The following is an 18,195-nucleotide window of genomic DNA, read 5'->3' as shown; positions in this document are numbered from 1 at the left end:
TCTCTCTAATATTTGCCCATAATAAGAAAAGTTGGAAATTTACTCCTGACAATGGCAGAATTAGAACTTCTTCCAGGGTTGGGAAGAAAGTGGCTGGAGGGAAAATGAACTTGCAAATGCTCAATAGATTTTCACATGAGCAAATCTACACATGCGTATTTACCCATGCTAAAATACAGTTCACAAATATTTTATAGGGGTACGATTTCCTGGTATACTTCTCTTGAAAGCCACTAATTCAAAGACATATACCATGGGTGCACTTTTGTGACTTTCTGTAAGAATTTGTGACCACATGTAGGCAGGTTCAGATTTGCGACTCGCAATTTGCGAGTCGCAAATCCGAATGTAGGATGGTGTCCCTGACACCATCTGCGATTCGCAAGGGGGTCGCAAATGCCCACCTCATGAATAATCATGAGGTGGGTTGCAATTTGCGACCCCCTTGCAAATGGCGGCCCTCACAGGGATGGTGGCCTGCTGGAGACAGCAGACCACCATGTCTGTGACTGCTTTTCAATAAAGCAGTTTTTTTTTGTAATGCAGCCCGTTTTCCTTAAAAGAAAATGAGATGCATTACAAAAACGAAAAATGAAATGTTTTTGTTTCATTTATTCAGAGCAGGCAGTGGTCCACACTGAACTTTTTTTTACAGTGACATTCACAACGGGTAAGGGGTCCCCTGGGGACCCCTTCCCTTTTGCGAATGGGTTAGCACCCATTTGAAATGGGTGCAAACTGCGATTGGTTTGCGCCCTTGGTCACAAAACAATCCTACATTGCACTGCGAGTCGCAATTAGGAAGGGAACACCCCTTCCTAATTGCGAGTCGCAAACCTGTTCGCAAAAAGGTACCTACATGTGGTTCTTGGTCCCTAATTAGGTCTGGTGTTAACAAAGACATTTTGTTTTTATTAAACTTCTATTTCTCTCTCTATCGGCTGGCTTTACTGTGAGTGATCGCATTCTGCTCTTCCACAAGGAGCATATTGGCACACAAAGTAGTTTTGTTCAGTGTCAGGAACTACAGTGGCAATCAGTGACGTAACAAAACTGGAGGGTGCCCCTTTACAAAGAACATGAAGGAGCCCCCTCTTCAGACTCACTCAGGGCAGGTGCTGTGCTGAAGGGGTCCCCTGGAGGGCGGCTGCGGGGCCTTTGTAATGCCACTGGTGGCAAAGTGTGCTTTTAGAGTTCAAAAACCTTTGGGGGGGGATTTGCCAGTGTTTGTTACAATGTTGAGGGCTTGGTAGCTCCCACAACAATAAATTGTTACAAAAGCCATGTCAAAACAAGACACGCATTGATGAAACTAAAAGACTTATACAAATATGTCGGATCAGTTGACTTTTTTCAGTGTTTGTTTATTTTATTTGCTTCCCATAATCGTGTTGAAAATGGTTACACTGATTTTCCATTAGAAATATTTTTGGGAAATACTAGCATGCATCAACACATTTTACTAAATGACATGTCAAAGAAATAGCACCTAAAATTTCATGGTAGCGAAACTTTTTCCCTACTTGCATTTTTTCTGAACATTTTATTTGAAAAGCAAAGACTCTTCTCTCTTGCTTACAAGCTTCTGCAAACATTTGCATCTAATCAGAGAGCATTCTGGGAGCATTATACTTAGCCTCATAGCCTAACGTTTCAAACATGTGTGTACACGTTTTATTTATTTTTTTGGTACAGGAACCGTCAGTAGTGAAGTGCAACTTGTTGCCCTTGACCCCAAACAAGATGTCCCGGGCGTCGGGCGATAGGAATTCCACATCCCTGCATAGATATAGTGCATAGAATCTATCAACATTCCCAAACCTTTGAAATGAACTAAGTTATGTTGTGCATCACATGTCAACTAGAATGTAAACTGAAACTACAAATATCATTGTAGGCCCTGTGAAGTTGTATAGAATACCACAGATATCTCTGCTACATGTACGGATGTTATATCTGGTCAGGAATCATACACTGGTTGGATGCAGGACTCTGGTAAGTATGAATAGTAACACATTTCCAAAATGTTCATGCTCTTAAAAAGTGGCCAAAATGTCAACTGTATGTGTCAAATCTCACTATTGTCTCTTCTCCATAAGGTCACATATGGCTAACAACAGTATACCACTTAACATCTTGCCTAATGATAGGATGACTCAAAACGTACAGTGCATTAGTAAAGTGCTTACCATTTGCTCATATTGTCTCTTGTGAAGAGTAGTTGAAACAACTGATTTGAAAAACCATTACCGGGATACTTGCTAACAAAATCAAAGTGCCCAAAATGTATGGTAATTGTTGGGTATGAGTGCTGCACTAATGCCAGCAGTTGCATTCGGGGATAGGGGTTGTGGCTGGTATGGTGGGTATAGAGGAAGTCAAACTGCACAATGTGAAACCAAGAAAGGTGTTTATTATGCCAGCTTATCCTATTATACAGAATGTTTGATCCAACCCAAATGTTGATTTTCACTTTGCCCCTTTTCACTCCATAATCACTTCTAAGTGAAGCTTGAATGACTTCAGGATGTGTGCAGTCCAAATCCTTATCCGGTGTCATGTAAAATAGAATATGATGTTGTTATGTATAATGGAGGAACAGAACAGGAAAGGAGGTAGAGAGCACAAATGTCTAACTGCCCAACCCAGTATGGGCAATGAAATCAGGGAGGAGGTGGAGGGAGAATGAAGTTTCCCAAATCTTGGTTGACAACTATACCTATGATTTGTAGGCTGCAAAGCATTGATAATATCGGATGTGTAAAGGTGAAACAGGTCTGCATGTTGAGGTAAACTCACTTAGAACTTTGAAGAGACCACATCATACTTATGATACATGATGCCCCTCAAAATGAGGGGAATTCAAAGGTAGGTGAGGCAGCACACCTGCTTAACTTCCTTCCTTTGACTATCACTAACCTTATTTTACACATCTGCCTGTTAATGTGCAATCTGGCTGATGCCAGTGCTGTGCTGAATCAACACATGTCCAATGTTGCTGCTGACCAGGGCTCCGAATGTGAATGTCAGGAGGGCCACATGCAGCCCCTTCCTGTAAATTGCAGATTTCTGTTTTTTACCTATGACTTAGACATGTGGAATAATTACCATCACCCCTTGCATTTAAATATGGAAATGTATGTCACATTACAGCTGCTGTCAGGTCATCCTCAATGTTCCAGAAGACATCATCCAGGGGTTTGGGAGACATCTTGGCTGCATCAGTCAAATCCATTACCATCCGTCCATCAGAAAAGGGTGCCATAGTGTGTTGTATACTATTGAATCCCAATTAATTTGCAATAACTAAATACTTGTGGAATTACATTAGTAGATCTAGCCACCTTTGCATGGCATCTGAAGTTGTGTGTAAAATGTTGCCAACATAATCAGTGATGTGTTTTAAGTGTGCATGCTAACAAATGAGTCATGCTAAACAGTAAGATGCTGTCACTTCCTTCTCAAGCTGCTGGATCAAGGAAAACATCTTCGGCTACACACTCGAGGAGTAGGGTTCAGCAGTTGACAGCAAGGGGCATCTCATCACAACACAGAGCTGTGTTTAGAGTGGGTGAGTTTGCTTTTGCATTTCACATCTGCATTGAACACCTCAATGCTACAGTGTAAGAGTACACAAACCTGATCACATGTTGGTCATCCGGTGATGCACAGATAATTTTACTCAACCCTTGTATTGCACCACATGTTATTCTAAGGCAAATAGGTATTCTATTGCAACTTCTGTCTTCCAGATGCTGAGGAAGGTGAGTCGCTTCTGGGAGAGTTACCATCCACAAGTTACAGGTGACGGGCAATCCAAGGGGAGAATCTTGCAGAGCTCCAGCCAGCATGGTGCCTCCAACTCCACCCCGAGGATTGCTCATTCCCAGCAGTCAGCCAACCAGCAACAGTGTTCACAAACCCAAACACAAACATCAACCCCTTCACATCCCTCACATCAAGGTCAGGCGGGTTGGTTCCCCTATACACTCCTCCCATCGCAGTGCATCCCAGGCCTTCTCTCCACCATCTGAGGGGCCTAGCACCAATAGTGAGGAGCCGATATCCCCTAGGCACCAATCTCCAGCCCACAGCCTCCCACCTGCCACACTTCCCCCTGCTGTTGGACCTGATGGTGGTATTCGAAGCTGTCCCATGCAGAAAGGGATTATGGATGCTCATGGAGGCCAGTGGAAGGCGGATTTCTTCCAACAGCAGGCTAATGTGAGGCAGGACATTCGTGCCATAGGGCCTACTCTGTCTGAGATTTCAGACTTACTAAAGGACATGTGTACTTCCCTAAGATGATCAACCAACTGACCCAGGTCTTGAACAGGATGAATAAATATTGGCAAGGCGTGGCAAAGAAGATCAACAACATCGTGGCCATACATAGGGAAGACAGTGCAAGATACCATGCCTTGGCTATGAAGATGATGGAGGGCATGCTGAAATTGATATCAAGTCACCCTTCACAGTCAACACATGGAGGGGACCTAACATCTACCTGCACCACGTCACACCCAGCCCCTGATACCAAAAACTGCACAGACACCCCCCAATCTTCAAAGGCACCACTCCACTTGCACATACCCCTCACTGCACAGTCACATCCACCACCTGTGTAGCTACAGTCAGCCCCTGTACAGGTACGTCCCCCACCTGTACAGCCACCATCACCCCATGTACAGGCACATCCTCCACCTGTACACCCACCCTCACCCCCGTACAAGCACCCCTCCACCTGTACAGGCACCATCAGTCCCTGTATAGGCACATCCCCCACCTATACAGCCATCCTTACTCCCTGTCCAGGCCCATCTACCATCTGTCCAGCCACCCTCACTCGCTGTACAGACAGGCACCACACCCACCCATCAGCACCAACACGTTAAACTCACTTACTGACAGAGGTCCTCACCACCAAAGTTGCACAGCCACAGGAGGGATCCCCCCCATGATCAATGTCAAATATGTATTTGCTACACTATGTAAATAGAAATTAGCTTCTGCGTTTCAAAGGAGTTGAGTAATAGTTGATGATGGTCACTTGGTCAATCTGGTTGTAGGCCACATATGCTTTGAAAAAATGTATGTAAAACATGTATATAAGTAGAACCATCTGTGTACAAAGCAATTACCACATAACAATGCGACTTCAGTATTTGGAATACAGCAAATATAATAAAAAACACTACACAGATGTAGATTTTCCAGATTTTATAGTGAAAGTGCCAGTGCCAGTGGCAGGCTCAGATGGCAATGGGGCCTGCCCTGGGGACACCACATCAAAATCCTAGTCTTCTGGTCCAGGCAGAGACCCATATTCTCCCCCCACTTCCACTCCCACACCAGGTGGTGGTGTCCTCCTCAATGTCCTCCCCGTTCAATGTCCACAGCCTCCACCTGGGCTGATGATGTTGTTCGTGTAGCTGCGGTCTGGGTGGGTGCACTTCTTCCTCCTCTCTGGTGGTATCGAGAGGTCGTACCCACCGTTGAGTGGAGGTTCCACTTCCCTGCCCCCGGGTTGATGTAGCTTGGTCAGATGGGTCCAGTGAAATAGAGAGCTAAGAACTATGTAGCTGGTGTGCAAATAAACGAAAAAGCTCACAACAACATTAAGCAGTGCTCACTTTGGAATCCTTTGTCCTCAACTGGACAATGTAATTTTTGGGCAGGCCAAAATTATGTATATATTCACTGTAAAGTCCTGATATTAGACACACAATAACATCTGTCTCAAGAATGCTTTGTTCCCCCTTCAATACTTACTAACCATCACCCTCAGCATTGGTCTGATGTGAGTTTCTGTACACTGAAACGCATCATTTCTTATGTTAAAGTTCACAAGTGGGGATAGGACACAGTCATGATGGATTTAGCCAAACCTAGAAGGGGATTTAGGAATATCTGGGAATGGGCAGTGTCAATAGTCATACGCTTACTAGTAAATGCCATTTGTTGTGTAGTATACAAAGCAATACACACCTTCAAAATAGGGTGTACAGATACATACAAGGCCTTGAATATGACCTTGTCTAAGACGTGAGTAAAACTATTTGAATATCCCTAGAGAACACTGGACAGTGTACACACCAAGAGCCTCATTTAGTCTGTAAACACAGCTGCCTCTATGCTGTATACTGTTAAGCACATGTGCATAGTTAGGACTTTGACCAGGAAAATAGAAATGACATATGTGCCACTGCACTGAAGATGTGTGTATGTCCTCTTTTAAATCTTCATATATCTTGATTGAGACAAGTATCACACAGTCAGGCCTTACTTTATTGACACTAAATATGTCATTCAACGTAGAAACATATTAGCTCAAAAAAACATGCATGAGATAGGATCCAAGCTCCAAAGCACAAGCCCTTCCTTGCCCTTTAGATACAATGGTTATCAGGTCCTTTGGAGCCTAGTTCTGCTTTTGTAAGTGCATTTTTCTTGAAAATGCAGATAGATGCTAATATTACCTCAGTTGTGATTACTACACTACAAGTCCCAGAATGCCCTCAAAGTTTCCTTTATATTGCTCAAAGGATAACTTGGTTGCATAAATCCTGTAACCATTATAAACCCAGGGTGAGTGCGTACAAATAAACATGAAGTAACATCACTTTCACCCCTCACATCATACTACCAAGCACATAAAGCAGTCCATGCGCTTACCAGTTCTCTGCAGCTCAAATTCCTCCAGCTAGCATGGAGGTTTCAACCAGGCTGTTCTCAGAACCCTCCAGTACAGTGGGCTGAAGAGGAGCCTATGGATTTGCCACTGGGAGGACAGGCCCAAGAGATCCTGAGCCTTGATACAGGCCGAGCATTGCACATTTGGACACACTGATGGAAAACAACCACTGCACTGCAGCACATGGCGATGTCTTCCCAAAAACAAGTGTGTGCTTCAATACTCAGCTGTTGTTCTGGGTTCCCAAAAAGATGAGGGCACTTATCAAGCACCCTCTCTGCTACGATGTTTAACTATGTCTCGGAGTAAGGGGGTGCCTTTGTCATCAAGTCCCTTAGCGATGTTGGTGACAAATCAGATACACAGAAGAGCAGGATGGCAGAGGATCTTATATGCAGGTGAGGATGGTCCAGAATGATTATAAAATGGCTGCCAGGTTCTTCCTGTGATGAAAATCCTGCTGCTTAATTCCTCAGTGTCATTTCTTGTATGAAATAGTTGAATTCTGACCCAAGTGCGGAGTCTCCACCCCAAGTGCGGAGTCTCTGCTCTGTATGTGGGGTGTACGCACCCGGGGTGGGGACTTTACACTTGGGATGTAGACTCCACGTTTTAGCAGCAAAGCTATGATATAATCTAGGAGATGATACACGAGCAACCAAAAGGCAGAAAATCTACAGTATCTACCATGACACACAACCAATTCAATGTTTTTCTGAGCCATCCCCAACACATAGATTAGAGCACAAAACTCCTACAGCTGAATTAAGCTGGGCTAACTGTATCAGGAATTTGTATGACTGTAAAGCATCACATATGCACCACACAAAGTTGTACATGCATGACGTAATACTCTGTGTCAGATATAAGAAGCAAAATCAAGCAATTTTGATTGACTTAGGATTGCCTCATAAATCAAAAGTAGCAGAACGCTGCACACAATGTTGAGTTAAACAATATAAAAATGGCCAGAAGAGTCAAGTGGATAGGAAGCAGGGAGAAAGCAGTGGAAGGAGACTGTGTGGTCCTTTCATTTAAGACCCCAGATTTAGTGCACAGCATCATTCACAAACTAGGCGTTAGAAGGGCCTACCATGAATAGGGGAGACGCATCGGGTGAGATGGTACCCGATAGGAATATCGTAGATATCCACCTGAATCAGATAAATCTCTCCTCCCCAACAACCTACACCTTAGATGACGGACTACCCTCACCAATCACAGAGAAGGTGCGTTCTCAACCCCACCAATATATGGAAACAGTTATACTTTACTGGAATGTGGCAGGCCTAACTAACAAGATTAATAATGAGCTGTGGGTGAACTTCATTGATGATTTCCCTTGTATATGCCTTCAGGAGACTTGGTTATTAAATCCTGTTCATATAAATGGTTATAAGACATTTCACACACCAGCCGTACAGACCAAACATGGCAGGCCAAAAGGAGGTCTATGCACATATATTTCCAATAAGACGTGGTTACAAAACCTAAAAAATGCAAATCACGAAACCCCATTATCAAATGATAGAGTGTAATCTGGATCAGAATATACAGTTAGTACTCATCAATTTCTACAATAATGCACTACCAAGAGAAGTTCTTAAAATTCTAACAGAGATGGGTGAGGATTTAGAGAAAATATGAGCAAGTAATAGACGAGACTTTCATTATATGGGTGGGTGACTTTAATGTCCATCTCTGTAAGGAACCTACGGGAAACGTGTGCGGTTGGGACACTGAAGATATCGGCCCAAGGCCTAATTTTTCACATACCATCCAAGGAGACGTAATGAATTCAGTGGCCCAAAAACACAACCTGTCTCTTGTAAATGAATTACTTTTTAAAGAACTACAGTTTAAACCAACCTTTAATGGAAGGGGCGCCAACACAGTGATTGACTATATATTCTAATGTTAACCCATTTTGCACATTATTTTACTAATTACATAATTCATGATATCGCAATAAGTGATCATTTCCCTCAGAGCCTGGAACTCTCACTAACTCCTGTCTCACAGGCTAAAGCCGGAAAGGTAACGACGGTAAATTATATTGTATTAGCACCGGGTAATGGCTACACACTGAGATGGTCTCGGACTGACCCACAGGCATTATTGAAACACCTACTATGTGAACACAACCAAGCGTTCCTTGATTGCCTTAGTGAGGATACGGCTCCAGGAAAATACTTAAGTGCTTTCCTCCAGATACCGCAAGGCGCGAAAGAAGCCCTTACGATCAGGCCGGGAGGGGCAGGGAAAAAAAAAAGGGAAAACGGCTGGTTTGATCATGATTGTACGAAAGCTCATACGAGACTAAAAAAAGCCCTAAGTGCCCCTACAAGATGCCCGACTGAAATACGTACTTGCAGACAGGCATACAAGACAGCCATAAAAAAGAGGAAATCTGCTTCGAGAGGGAAGTTATGGGACAACCTACACAGAGCTAGTCTCGTGAAAGACAACATCCTCTTCTGGAAAACAATAAATACTCCTGTTCTAGGTAACAGCGATACCCCTAGAATGGAAATTGCAATCTCGGGAGAGGATTGGATCACGTATTTCTCTAAGATATATTGCCAACCTAATGACAGAGTCCCTCCGGACCCATTAAAGCCCCCAGACTCGAAGGAGTAACCTAGCAGTAACACCTCAGTTTAGCCTAAAGGAGGTAGTGGAAGCCATAAATACAAGTAAAGTGGGGAAAGCGCCGGGGCCCGATGGCGTTCCAATCGATTTATATAAAACTAATACGCACCTATGGGGCTCTCTATTGACGCAGGTATTGAGGGCTTTCTGTATACAAGGCCCTCCATCGACATAGCGAGACTATTATTATACCTATATACAAAAAAGGCGACCGCCTTAATCCAGCTTGCTACAGGCCAATTTCTCTCCTCGACACATCAGCTAAATTAGCGGGGAGAATAATTCCAAACATGAGTGGAAGGAAACAATATTTTATCCTCAGTGCTGTATGGCTTCCGCACAGGACTAGCTACAGTGGAACAGGGCCTGAATGTAAGCATTTTAGTGGGGAAGTATACAAAGATCAGAGAGGGCAGTTTGTACCTGGCCTTCATAGATTTATCCTCAGCATTTGACTACGTTCTACACAAGAAGCTATGGGACATCTTAACAAGAATAGGGGTTGAATCAACAATAGTTCATTTTATAAGGGATTTGTATACAGGGTTGTAGGAGGCTGGACTGGCTTGTAGTGAGTACCAAGGGGTACTTACACCTTGCACCAGGCCCAGGTCCCTTATTAGTGTATAGGGTGTCTAGCAGCTTAGGCTGATAGATAATGGTAGCTTAGCAGAGCAGCTTAGGCTGAATTAGGAGACGTGTGAAGCTCCTACAGTACCACTAGTGTCACTTGCACAATATCATAAGAAAACACAATACACAGATATACTAAAAATAAAGGTACTTTATTTTTATGATAATATGCCAAAGTATCTCAGTGAGTACCCTCAGTATGAGGATAGCAAATATACACAAGATATATATACACAACGCCAAAAATATGCACTATAGTATTAGAAAACAGTGCAAACAATGTATAGTTACAATAGGATGCAATGGGAGCACATAGGGATAGGGGCAACACAAACCATATACTCCAAAAGTGGAATGCGAACCACGAATGGACCCCAAACCTATGTGACCTTGTAGAGGGTCGCTGGGACTGTAAGAAAACAGTGAGGGTTAGAAAAATAGCCCACCCCAAGACCCTGAAAAGTGAGTGCAAAGTGCACTAAAGTTCCCCAAAGAGCACAGAAGTCGTGATAGGGGAATTCTGCAGGAAAGACCAACACCAGCAATGCAACAACGATGGATTTCCAGACTATAGTACCTGTGGAACAAGGGGACCAAGTCCAAAAGTCACGATCAAGTCGAGAGTGGGCAGATGCCCAGGAAATGCCAGCTGTGGGTGCAAAGAAGCTGCTACTAGGCAGTAGACGCTGAGGATTCTGCAGGAACGACAAGGGCTAGAAACTTCCCCTTTGGAGGATGGATGTCCCACGTCGTGAAGAGTCGCACAGAAGTGTTTTCCCGCCGAAAGACCGCAAACAGGCCCTGCTAGCTGCAAACTCGCGGTTTAGGGATTTTGGATGCTGCTGTGGCCCAGGAGGGACCAGGATGTCGCCAATTGCGTGAGGAGACAGAGGGGGCGTCCAACAAGACAAGGAGCCCTCTCAGACGCAAGCAGCACCCGGAGAAGTGCTGGAACAGGCACTACGAAGTGGCGTGAAACGGTGCTCACCCGAAGTTGCACAAGAGAGTCCCACGCCGCCGGAGGACAACTCAGGAGGTCGTGCAATGCAGGTTAGAGTGCCGTGGACCCAGGCTTGGCTGTGCACAAAGGAAATCCTGGAAAAGTGCACAGGAGCCGGAGTAGCTGCAAAAGACGCGGTTCCCAGCAATGCAGTCTGGCGTGGGGAGGCAAGGACTTACCTCCACCAAACTTGGACTGAAGAGTCACTGGACTGTGGGAGTCACTTGGACAGAGTTGCTGGATTCAAGAGACCTCCCTCGTCGTGCTGAGAGGAGACCCAGGGGACCGGTGATGCAGTTCTTTGGTGCCTGCGGTAGCAGGAGGACGATTCCGTCGCCCCATAGGAGATTTCTTCGGAGCTTCTAGTGCAGAGAGGAGGCAGACTACCCCCACAGCATGCACCACCAGGAAAACAGTCGAGAAGGCGGCTGGATCAGCGTTACAGTGTCGCAGTAGTCGTCTTTGCTACTTTGTTGCAGTTTTGCAGGCTTCCAGCGCGGTCAGCAGTCGATTCCTTGGCAGAAGGTGAAGAGAGAGATGCAGAGGAACTCTGATGAGCTCTTGCATTCGTTATCTAAGGAATTCCCCAAAGCAGAGACCCTAAATAGCCAGAAAAGAGGGTTTGGCTACTTAGGAGAGAGGATAGGCTAGCAACACCTGAAGGAGCCTATCAGAAGGAGTCTTTGGCGTCACCTGCTGGCCCTGGCCACTCAGAGCAGTCCAGTGTGCCAGCAGCACCTCTGTTTCCAAGATGGCAGAGGTCTGGAGCACACTGGAGGAGATCTGGGCACCTCCCAGGATGGGTGCAGGTCAGGGGAGTGGTCACTCCCCTTTCCTTTGTCCAGTTTCGCGCCAGAGCAGGGCTGAGGGGTCCCTGGACCGGTGTAGACTGGCTTATGCAGAAATGGGCACCATCTGTGCCCATGAAAGCATTTCGAGAGGCTGGGGGAGGCTACTCCTCCCCTGCCTTCACACCATTTTCCAAAGGGAGAGGGTGTAACACCCTCTCTCTGAGGAAGTCCTTTGTTCTGCCTTCCTGGGCCAAGCCTGGCTGGACCCCAGGAGGGCAGAAACCTGTCTGAGGGGTTGGCAGCAGCAGCAGCTGCAGTGAAACCCCTGAAAAGGCAGTTTGGCAGTACCCGGGTCTGTGCTAGAGACCCGTGGGATCATGGGATTGTGCCAACAATGCAAGGATGGCATAGAGGGGGCAATTCCATGATCTTAGACATGTTACATGGCCATATTCGGAGTTACCATTGTGAAGCTATACATAGGTAGTGACCTATGTATAGTGCACGTGTGTAATGGTGTCCCCGCACTCACAAAGTCCGGGGAATTTGCCCTGAACAATGTGGGAGCACCTTGGCTAGTGCCAGGGTACCCACACACTAAGTAACTTAGCACCCAACCTTTACTAGGTAAAGGTTAGACATATAGGTGACTTATAAGTTACTTAAGTGCAGTGAAAATGGCTGTGAAATAATGTGTGCATTATTTCACTCAGGCTGCTGTGGCAGGCCTGTGTAAGAATTGTCAGAGCTCCCTATGGGTGGCAAAAGAAATGCTGCAGTCCATAGGGATCTCCTGGAACCCCAATACCCTGGGTACCTCAGTACCATATACTAGGGAATTATAAGGGTGTTCCAGTATGCCAATGTAAATTGTTGAAATTGGTCACTAGCCTGTTAGTGACAATTTGGAAAGAAATGAGAGAGCATAACCACTGAGGTTCTGGATAGCAGAGCCTCAGTGAGACAGTTAGTCATAACACAGGTAACACATACAGGGCACACTTATGAGCACTGGGGCCCTGGATGGCAGGGTCCCAGTGACACATACAACTAAAACAACATATATACAGTGAAAAATGGGGGTAACATGCCAGGCAAGATGGTACTTTCCTACACAACCCCCCCCCCAAACGAAGGAAAATAAGACTAGTCATTACCTGATGGGTCTTCATTGTCTAAATGGAAATATCTGGAGAGTCCATCTGCATTGGAGTGGGTACTCCCAGGTCTATGTTCCACTGTATAGTCCATTCCCTGCAGGGATATGGACCACCTCAACAATTTAGGATTTTCACCTTTCATTTGTTTTAGCCAAAGTAGAGGTCTGTGGTCTGTCTGAACAATGAAGTGAGTGCCAAACAGGTATGGCCTCAACTTCTTCAGTGCCCAGACCACAGCAAAGGCCTCCCTCTCTATGGCAGACCAACGCTTTTCTCTAGGGGTCAACCTCCTGCTGATAAAAGCAACAGGTTGATCCTGGCCCTCAGAATTTAGTTGTGATAAGACTGCCCCTACCCCTAATTCAGATGCATCAGTTTGGACAATGAATTTTTTTGGAGTAACAGGGGCTTTTCAGGACAGGTGTAGAGCACATGGCCTGCTTCAGCTCCTCAAAAGCTTTCTGACAGTTTGCTGTCCATAATACCTTCTTAGGCATTTTCTTGGATGTGAGGTCATTAAGAGGAGCTGCAATGGAGCCATAGTTCTTTATGAACCTCCTATAGTATGCAGTGAGGCCTAAAAAGGCTCTCGTCTGAGTAGTAGGGGGAACCCAATCTATAATAGTTTGGATTTTCCCCTGAAGTGGTGCAATCTGTTCTCCACCTACCAGGTGTCCCAGATAAACCACCTTCCCCTGCCCTATCTGGCACTTTGAAGCCTTGATAGTGAGGCCTGCCTTTTGCAGGGCCTCCAAAACTTTCCATAGGTGGACCAGGTGATCATCCCAACTGGAGCTAAAGACAGCTATATCATTTAGATATGCTGCACTAAAAGCTTCCAGCCCTTGCAGGACTGTATTCACCAAGCTTTGAAAAGTGGCAGGTGCATTTTTCAATCCAAAAGGCATTACTGTGAATTGGTAATGGCCTCCAATGGTTGAAAATGCAGTTTTTGCTTTTGCATCTTCTGATAATTTGATCTACCAATACCCTGCAGTCAAATCAAAAGTGCTTAGATACTTGGCAGATGCCAGTGTATCTATTAGCTCATCTGCCCTTGGTATAGGGTGAGCATCAGTTTTGGTTACCTGGTTGAGACCTCTGTAGTCTACACAAAACCGCATTTCATTCTTTCCATCCTTGGAATGAGGTTTTCGTACAAGTACCACAGGAGAAGCCCATGGACTTTCAGAGTGCTCAACCACTCCCAGTTCAAGCATTTTCTGTACTTCTTGCTTTATGCAGTCTCTGACATGGTCAGGCTGCCTATAGATCTTACTTTTGACAGGCAGGCTGTCTCCAGTATCTATAGTGTGCTCACACCAAGAAGTGGTGCCTGGCACAGTAGAGAAGAGTTCAGAAAACTGACCCAGGAGATTTATGCAGTGGTCTTTCTGTTCAGCAGTAAGACAATCTGCCAGTACTACACCTTCCACTAGAGCATCTTGTTCTGTGGAAGAGAAGAGATCAGGGAGAGGGTCACTCTCTTCTTCCTGTCCCTCATCAGTTGCCATGAGCAGGGTGAGATCAGCCCTGTCATAGTAGGGTTTCAGGCGATTGACATGGAGCACCCTAAGGGGACTCCTGCCAGTGCCTAAGTCAACTAAGTAGGTGACTTTACCCTTCTTTTCAACAATTATGTGGGGTCCACTCCATTTGTCTTGGAGTGCTCTTGGGGCCACAGGCTCCAAGACCCACACTTTCTGCCCTGGTTGGTACTGAACCAAAACTGCCTTCTGGTCATGCCATTGCTTTTGGAGCTCTTGGCTGGCCTGAAGGTTTTTACTGGCCTTTTTCATGTACTCAGCCATCCTTGATCTGAGGCCAAGTACATAGTCCACTATGTCTTGCTTTGGAGCTTTTAAAGGTTGTTCCCAACCCTCCTTAACAAGTGTTAGAAGACCTCTCACAGGGTGTCCAAAGAGGAGTTCAAAGAGGCTGAAGCCCACTTCTTTCTGGGATACCTCCCTGTAAGCAAAAAGGAGGCAAGGTAACAGGATATCCCATCTCCTGCTGAGTTTTTCAGGGAGTCCCATAATCATGCCTTTGAGAGTTGTGTTAAATCTCTCCACCAGTCCATTTGTTTGTGGATGATAGGGTGTAGTGAACTTGTATGTCACACCACACTCCTTCCACATGGCCTTTAAGTAAGCAGACATGAAATTGCTTCCCCTGTCTGATACTACCTCTTTTGGGAAGCCCACCCTGGAAAAGATTCACAGGAGGGCCTTTGCCACTGCAGGAGCTATAGTGGTCCTTAGAGGAATTGCTTCAGGATATCTGGTGGCATGGCCCACTACCACCAAGATAAACCTATTGCCTGAAGCAGTAGGAGGGTCAAGGGGGCCAACTATGTCCACCCCTACCCTTTCAAAGGAAACCCCAACCACAGGCAGTGGAATAAGGGGTGCCTTTGGAGTGCTACCTGCCTTGCCACTGGCTTGACAGGTTTCACTGGACTTACAAAATTCCTTTGTGTCCTCTGATATTATAGGCCAATGAAACAAGGGAACAAGCCTGTCCCAAGTTTTCATTTGCCCCAAATGTCCAGCTAAGGGAATGTCGTGAGCTAGAGTTAGGAGGAACTTTCTGTACTCCTGAGGAATCACCAATCTCCTGGCAGCTCCAGGTTTTGGATCCCTTGCTTCAGTGAACAAGAGGTTGTCCTCCCAGTAAACTCTGTGAGAGTCACTGACATCCCCATTTGCTTGTTTGACAGCTTGCTGCCTTAGACCCTCTAGTGTGGGACAGGTATGCTGTGCCACACTCAGCTCCTCCCTGGCAGGCCCCCCTTCACCCAAAAGCTCAGCAGTGTCTGCTTCTAGCTCCTCTGGTGTAAGTTCTGCACAGGGTGGAAATTCTTCTTCCTCAGAAGTAGAATCCACTGTAGAGGGAGGGATAGTAGGTAGTGATTTACCTTTACTAACCCTAGCTTTAGGGAGCACTTGGTCCATTCTTCCAGGATCCAAGTCACCCTGTCCTTTTTGCTTTTTGGCCTGAGCCGTGGTTAAAGCAAAAATATGCCCTGGAATGCCCAGCATTGCTGCATGAGCCTCCAACTCCGCTTCTGCCCAAGCTGATGTCTCTAAATCATTCCCTGATAGACAGTCTACAGGTAAATCTGAGGCAACCACAACTTTCTTTGGGCCAGTAACCCCCCCCCCCCCCCTCCCCCCCAGTTGAGATTCACAACAGCCATGGGGTGGCTAACGGGTGTTGTTATGAGCATCGGTTACTTGGTACTGGTGACCAGGGTGTTGGTGTTGTTCAGGGTGGACCAGTTTCTCTATTACCATTGTAACACTGGCACCTGTGTCCCTGTAGGCCTGAACCTCAACACCATTTATTAGGGGTAGTTGCTTGTACTTATCCATGTTAAGGGGACAAGCAACCAAGGTGGCTAAATCAATAGCCCCCTCAGAGACTAACACAGCCTCTCTGTGGTCTCCCTAATCAGACCAACCCCAACTAAGTTACCAATAGTGAGCCCAGCTACTCCCTTGGATTGGCTATTAGTACGTTTGCTCCCACCACCACTGCTATTAGTAGGGACACTAGGTGTAGCAGCAGGGGTTGTAGTGGTAGGAGGCTTGGTGCTTTTCTTTGGACAACTGGGATCTGTTGTCCAATGGCCTTTTATTTTACATAAATAGCACCATGGTTTATTTTCTTTGTTTTGATTTGAAGAGGATTTGGGCCCACCACCCCCACCAGAGTGTTTTTGTGGGCCTGATGAAGACTCATTTTTAGATTTGTCCCCACCCTTGTCAGAAGACTTACCATCCTTCTTCTTGCCATCTTTGTCACCCCCTGTATGAACTTTTCTGTTCACCCTTGTTCTGACCCATTTGTGTGCCTTCTTTCCCAATTCTTGGGGAGAGGTCAGATCAGAGTCCCCCAAGTACTGGTGCAACAAATCAGACACACAATTATTAAGAATATGCTCTCACAGGATTAAGTTATACAGGCTTTCATAATCAATAACTTTACTGCCATGTAACCACCCCTCCAAGGCCTTCACTGAATGGTCAACAAAGTCTACCCAGTCTTGTGAAGACTCCTTTTTGGTCTCTCTGAACTTCATCCTGTACTGTTCAGTGGTTAAGCCATAACCATCTAGGAGTGCATTCTTAAGAACTGCAAAATTATTGGCATCACTTTCTTTCACAGTAAGGAGCCTATCCTTACCCTTTCCACTAAATGATAGCCATAGGATAGCAGCCCACTGCCTTTGAGGGACATCCTGTACAACACAGGCCCTCTCAAGTGCAGCAAACCACTTGTTAATGTCATCCCCCTCCTTATAAGGGGGAACTATCTTGTGCAGATTCCTTGAATCATGCTCTCTTGCAGGATGACTATGGGGAATACTGCTGCTGCCACCATGGGTTTCTAACCCAATTTTCTGTCTTTCTCTTTCTATTTCTAAGGACTGCCTATCTAAATCCAGCTGTTGCTTCTTGAGCTTCAGTCTGGATTCTTCCACTCTCAATCTATTGAGCTCCCTTTCTAACACTCTGTCATCAGGGTGGGTGGGTGGGACATGCCTTGAAACAGAAGTATGGTGAGAATGAACAGAAGGAGACCTGTCTCTAACAGATGGCACCCTTAAAGCTTGGCTAACAGAAACAGCACTTCTACTATGATGAGAAGGTATACTCTTACTGTGATGTGAGACAACACTATCAGTGTGATGTGACTCTACATCAGTACCAGCTATGCTAGGTTGTCTGCTAATGGGCAGGCTAGGAAGTTTCCCTTCTAAATCTTTTGCTAGGGGTGCCCCAGGGTCAGATTGGGAACCATCAGCTAATTTCTCCACAGAAGTGCCACCTCTGGCCTTATCCTGTTCAACAAGCATATTAACCAACAGTTCTCTAGGGGGATTCTTCCCTACACTTAAACCTCTTTCTATGCAGAGACTCCTTGCTCCTTTCCAGCTAAGGTGATCATAAGCAAGTTTGGACAGATCAACAGTTTGGCCTGTGCCAGACATTTTAGAAAGTGTTTAAGTGATAGAAAAAGTGAGAAAAAGTTTTTCAGAACTTTTTGAAAGACAGAAAAAAAACTTTTAAAACTTTGTAAGAACTTTTTAGAAAGTTTAGAAGTACTTTTCAGCACTTAGCAAAGACGTGAAAGGAGAAAAAGCTAAACTTTTTTGGTTAGGTGTACATACACTGAACTTGTTTTGTATATTTTTCTCTTATGAAAAGTACAATGACAAAAGTGGTAAGTAGTTGCAAAGTACTTATCCCACCGCTGCAC

At 45.4% G+C, this 18,195-nt stretch overlaps 1 protein-coding gene across 1 annotated transcript in view; it reads right to left on the bottom strand.

The window, feature by feature from the left end:
* The window catches only part of QPCTL (glutaminyl-peptide cyclotransferase like), a 967,717-nt gene that overhangs the window by 319,261 nt on the left and 630,261 nt on the right, over positions 1-18,195 (bottom strand). The window lies entirely within an intron of this gene.

This window comes from Pleurodeles waltl, chromosome 9 (assembly GCF_031143425.1).
Source record: "Pleurodeles waltl isolate 20211129_DDA chromosome 9, aPleWal1.hap1.20221129, whole genome shotgun sequence".
Classification (NCBI taxonomy): Eukaryota; Metazoa; Chordata; class Amphibia; order Caudata; family Salamandridae; genus Pleurodeles; species Pleurodeles waltl.
The sequence above is the reverse complement of the archived record's forward strand: the minus strand, read 5'-3'. Positions and strand labels throughout refer to the sequence as shown.